At 38.4% G+C, this 6000-nt stretch overlaps 1 protein-coding gene across 2 annotated transcripts in view; it reads left to right on the forward strand.

Moving 5' to 3' along the window:
* Positions 1-5706, forward strand: part of LOC107498299 (cytosolic beta-glucosidase) — a 187188-nt gene extending 181482 nt beyond the window's left edge. For both annotated transcript variants that reach the window (XM_036227554.1, XM_036227553.1), the window contains exons 6-7: positions 648-743; positions 2602-5706. The gene's annotated coding sequence lies outside the window, so the exon portion shown is untranslated. The remainder of the gene's footprint in view (positions 1-647; positions 744-2601) is intronic.
* The last annotated feature ends 294 nt before the right edge of the window (positions 5707-6000 follow it).

Here is a 6000-nt window from a genome sequence, read left to right on the forward strand (position 1 = left end):
CAATACACCTAACCTAGAGAGTGCATATTCATCACTGATCATAATATTTTAGGCTACAGTTGCCCTGGGAGAGATATAATACTGAGCACAAAGTATGATGAGTCTTAAAGAAGGAAATTAGAGAAAATTTTGACACAGAGACACTTTACGGCAGCCTTCAGAATTATGGCAGCGTGAAAGAGAATAAACCTTATTAACTGCGGCGGGAGGAAGATGGGAAGGTGTGGGTTAGGGTCATGGGGAAGAGCAACTCCCAAAGGGGGGACTTAGTGAGTGTTCGTTGTAGAGAGTAGATGGGACTTGTTGTCCCAGGTTTACCCAGTGTCTGCAAGTGACCCATGACTGGCTTGTGTGACCTTGCTTTAGTGGCTATTGGCATCTGGTATAAGGCAAATATAGTATAATTGTTAAGATTGCAGGCTCTGGAAATGGTTCACCTGGATTTGAATCTTGGCTCTGCCATTTAATAGCCAAGTGACATTAAGCAACATATTAAACTTCCCTGTGTATCAGTTTTTCTATCTGTAAACTAGGCTCCTCATAAAGCCATTGTGATAGTTAAATAAGCAGAGTTGTACCATGCTTAGAACACTTCCTGGGGCATGGCAAGGGCATGATTAATATGAGCCATTATTCTTAACTCTCAGACCTGTTCACATTGATCCACCAGCAATTCATCCATTATAATTTAGATATTTCCTACTCTGGTACAACGTCCAGTTCCCACGGAGACATCTGCTCTGGTAAGTCGTGATTCACTGTCTCTCCAGTTTCCTGTCTGTCTGATTTTTGTGGCAGCAGTTTTCCCTGTGATCTCAATTCTCTGACCTAAGAAGAGTTGTTAATTTTCAATCTGTGCAGCTTTTTCTTGTTAGGAAGGGAACAATGACATTCAAGCTCCTTACACATTGGACCAGAAACGGGGAGTCACCACTATGGTAATCATGAGAATCAAAGGTTTCCAGTAGCATAATTAGTATCTATTTATTAAACTAAACTTCAGTACATTGCAGGGATGTAGTACTGCAGATAAAATGGTTCTTCTCCAAAGTTCATGGTCTGGTTGGGGAACTAGAACAGTCACATGAAATACAAATAATATGAGGCAAATTTTCCAAATGGTAATGGGATCAGCTCTCTGCTAGCTGGGGCGGGTAGATAATGCTTCCTGGGCAAGGGAAAATAATATAATGTAAAAAATAACATAAAAGATACTAAGATAATCGAAGTAATAGAAGTAAAAATCTGGAAGTGGAAAGCATAAGGCCTTTCGGATGCAAGAGGCAGTGCCCAGGACAGTGCGCCTTGGGGAAGAGAGTGGGCAGGTTGGGACTAAAATATGGAGATTCTCTGATATTCGTCACGGACACCTGGGTTTTCTCTTAAAGCAAGTTTGAAGGTTTCCGAGCAGGATGGTGATGCTTTAAAAGTAACTTGTTGAAAGATGGCAAAGTAGGCTGTAGGAACCAAATAGAAAGCTTCTTGTAGCAGAATACTGATGTGTTTAAGGGCTCTCTTTAAGGTGGAAAGTGTGTATATGACATGTTAATGTATAAATAATGTGTCAAAAGTACACAGGAACCTAAATGTAACATGATCTCTTGGATCAGATCCTGAAATAGGAAAAAGGACATTAGTGGAAAAACTAGGAACTACAAATAAAGTCTTTAGTTTAATTAGCAGTGCTTTACCAATATTAACTTCTTAGTTTTTTTTTTTTTTATGGTGACTTTGATTAATGAAATCCAGTAAGTTTCAGGTGTGCAATGCAACAGTAAAGCATATATATATATATATAAATGTGTGCTCACCACCCATAGTTGGATTTCTTTCTGTTACCTCATATTTGACCCCTTTTCCCCTATCTACCTCCCTCCTCCTCTCACTCTCCCCTCCCTCTGGTAACCACTAGTCTATATAGTCCATGTCCATGAGTCTCTGTTTGTTTGTCCTGTTCATTTGTTGCTTTTAGGTTTATATCCTACATATAAGTGATATCATCTGATTTTCGGCTTTTTCTGTCTGGCTTATTTTGCTTAGCATGATTATCTCGGAATCCATCCCTGTTGTGGCAAATGGCAGTATTTTATCTCTTCTTATGGCGGAGTAATATTCCATTGTATATATGTACCACAGCTTCTTTATCCAATCATTTATTGTAGAACATTTCAGTTGCTTCCATGTCCTGGTCCCTGTGAATAATGCTGATATGAACATCGGTGTGCAAGTATCTTTTCGGATATGGGTTTTCATAACTTCTTAGTTTTGATAAATAAATATACTGTTATGCAAGATGAGAGCTGGGTGAAGCTCTGTACTTTCTTCACATCTCTTTTGTAAACCTAATATTATACTCCTGAGAAAAAAGTTGAAAAAATCTACACGGGAAGAGTTAATACCACATTCAGAGAACATATTAGATATAGGCATATATTATAATCTACATAAACAGAGATAAAAGAGAGGAATGTAATAACCACTGTTAATGTCTCGATATTTTTTTCTCTCTCTCTAGGTTGTGGTATTATAGCTAATTTTTTTCTACTTTATATTTTACTCCCAAATTTGTTTTATTTGGCTTCTGTTTTGTTTTATTATTAGGAAATATTTTTAAAGACAAACTTCAGCAGTCAAGGTGATTGATTGGATGTTGGAGTAATGGAGATAGATAAGTCAGCAATGGCTTTGTGTGGGAACAATGGTCCATTGATAGAAATTGGCAAGTATGCACATTACTTCATCTAGGTAATGCTTTAAACACGTCATGGCAATAAATATTTCTGAAGTACATGTTACAGTTTTGAGATATTTAAAAATTAATTGCTACCTCTAGTCTATAATCACCAATTTATTATATGTGTCATACATAATGTTTTTTTTGTTTGTTTCCCCTTCTAGATGATGAACAATTTGAGGTCTTATTCATCTTAATATTTCTAGTACCTAGCATGATATGTGGCATATCTAAGCAATTTATAAATGTGTATTAAATCATTGATGCAGTGGATGTTAGGTAGTCGAATTCTTATTTTCAGTGGAAACTTAAGACATAGATTGACTCATTTAATCTTTACAAGGACCCAATGAGGTAAATTCTACAGTTATTATCACTGTTTTACAGACGAGGAAACTGAGGCAGAGAGAAGGTAACTTGTTTAAACCGTAGATCTAGGAAGCAGTAGAGCCAGCACTGTAACCCATACGATCTATTTTGAGACATCAAAGTGCTATTTCCTACTCTTTCCTGATAAGATTGTGGAAGAACATCCCTGAGGCCGTGGCTCCCCTGACGTGTGATTTAGTCATATTGCAACATTTAAATATAAGATCCTCTGTGGCTCCAAAACTTCAGCTGATTTTTCATACTTCCCAGCTAGCCATTTCACAGAGTAGTAGCTGTGTGATTTCTTTCTTTTTGAAGACTGCCATTGTTCCCACTGAACATTATTATTATTATTATTATTTTCTTCTTTGCTCACTCAGGCTGTTTCGTTTTCGAATCCGTTCTTCTAATAAACTAGTTACTCTTCTGAGGAATGGCACTGACCACAATGAAATTATTCCCCTCATAAAAGTGCGGCATTTCTGGTCACCAACCGAGCAGACGTAGCTAAGCGCATGGACAGCGTCAGGTCACCCAGTGCTTGATCGTAGCTCCCGCAATTATGGAATGTGCAACCTCAAGCAACTCACTTATACCTCCGATTTTTATTTTCGTCATCTATAAAGTGAGAACTAAAATAAAACTTGTAACTTATAGGACTTTCGTGAGAATTAAATGAGATAATACATATAAGATAACTTATAAAACTGTCTGCTAAGTGGTAATTATAATGTCCAGTAAGTGGTAGTTAGCTATTATTATTATTTTCTGTTGGTATTAGTGCAAAGGCTCTAAAATTAGGGAAATTATTTCAGGCAATTGACTTACTACATGCCTACCTGGCTTCCTTACTCCTTCCATCCTCACTAAAGCAGTTGATTCACTGATGAGCATCCACTGGCAGATTCAAGAAAACACCTTGTGATTCTTGCGGTGGACGCTTATTCTTCCCTGGACCAGCATCCCAGTGCTCACTTCCTCCATGACTTTTCCAGATCCACACTGCCCAGGAGATGGACAGCTGCCTTCTGGAAGAGTGACTGCCTTCTCAACACTGCTGCCTGCTGAGTGATGTTTTAGAAACTGTCCTGCATCAAATTTAATTCTGCAGTGGGCTCCATGTGCGTTTTGTGGGCTCATGATTCGTATCATGCAGAACCAAAAACATTTTATTTACCACTTACATAGATAAAGAAGACTGATGGAGAAGTCACACTGTGTCTTCCATTCTCCCATAAGTGTATCTTTCTCCCTCTCTCTCTCTTTTTTCTTCCCATAAATGACAGTACACGGTTCTTATTACTTTAATAGACCATGAATTCATTTGCGTGCAAGACGGAACTAGTGAAAGAAAGGGTTTGGCTGAGAATAACGTTTTTTATCTTTTCTGTAAAGCTTCATTTTTACAGTCGAATGCACCCCTGAAAACCTTCCAGATTTTCTATTTTCTGATCATTCTGTCTATTATAATTCCCCCCCAATGGCAAACTTCTCCTTATTGACTCTAAATTACATTTAATCCTGTTAGGATCTCTTTTTATTGAAAGGATTGCATTGCGATGGCATTGACGGGAGTCCAGAAGCCAAAGCGCCCAGCCAAAGGAAAATAAACTCTTGGAGCTTCCTAATGATTGTCATGTTCATGCTGGGCCCAGCTGCATAGCCTCCTGAAGGATGCAGAGGATTGGGGTGTTCAGTGCAGATAATGGTGGGCTCCCGGGTAGTGTGGAAAGCTCTCCACTACAAGAAAATAATCTTTTGAGCCCACTGGACTAAGAACCAAAGGCCATTTTGAGCTAAGACAGTATAATTCTATTAGTGAAAAGCCCTTGCAGAGGGAAATTGCCTGTGCTAAAATCTGTGAACAAATTAAAATAACAGGGCTAAGGGGACGATATCTCTATAAAAGGCTTTATGACTCTAGTGGATAATAATATCCTTGTCACATTAGGATCTGGGGACCTGAAGATATAGAAGCTTTTTTACACAGCATATGGGCCTTTGTACTCAACTGTAGCTTGTGCCATAACTGCGTTCTTAGGGAACTTATTTTATGAATTTGTATGCTGTGCCAAACGTACTTTTGTTCTCATAAAGAAAAAGCAGAAAATAGGGTCTGCATATCATTGCTGTGTGTTGACACCTTATAAAATTGATGCCATCTAAAAGCCCCACTTTGGCTAACTATATTGCATGTGTAAGTTTCCCATAATTTGCATGGGATTTTGCGGCCATAAGCACTGTTAATATTGCTGTTTTGATCTGCATAGAAAATGTATTTAAATGCATACCTCGGCTTAGAATAGATTCATTAGAAGGGGTGAACTGGAAAAAAAAAAGGTTGTCAGCACAAATGCTGCTCATTTTCCAGGGTGACAGCAATCAAATGTCCCGAGGACTGTGACAGTTGAATAGTTAACTTCACATTTTGCAGCGCTATCTCTACGGTGGGCCTACCTCACTGATTGGACGGCAGCTTCAAGTTAAAGCTTATGCTACATTTCCCTAATTCCATGACAAAGACAACATGAGCAAGGGGCTGTCACATGTTTCAAAATTGTGTCATGTAAGCAAATAAAGATACAGTTCATAATTCTATAAAAGGATGATGGCATCATTTATTCTAGGATTAAACAATAATGAAACAGCAATAGTAATAGAATCGGGAGTTTAGTGCCAACACATCTCTTTATTAATTTATAGCAAAATAAGATAGCGACCAACTGGTTCTATTTACTCCTGGCTTCCTACCCTTTCGTTCTCCCTCCCTCCTCTCTACCCACCTCTTTCTCTTATCTTTTCCTCCCTGTCACTTTATCTTTCCTACCTTGTTCTCTCTTCTCACTCCATTCACTCACTCACTCACTCTCCTCGTCTTTCACCAGTCATCGATTATG

The sequence above is a fragment of the Rousettus aegyptiacus genome, unplaced genomic scaffold (genome assembly GCF_014176215.1).
Source record: "Rousettus aegyptiacus isolate mRouAeg1 unplaced genomic scaffold, mRouAeg1.p scaffold_m13_p_10, whole genome shotgun sequence".
NCBI classification, from domain to species: Eukaryota; Metazoa; Chordata; class Mammalia; order Chiroptera; family Pteropodidae; genus Rousettus; species Rousettus aegyptiacus.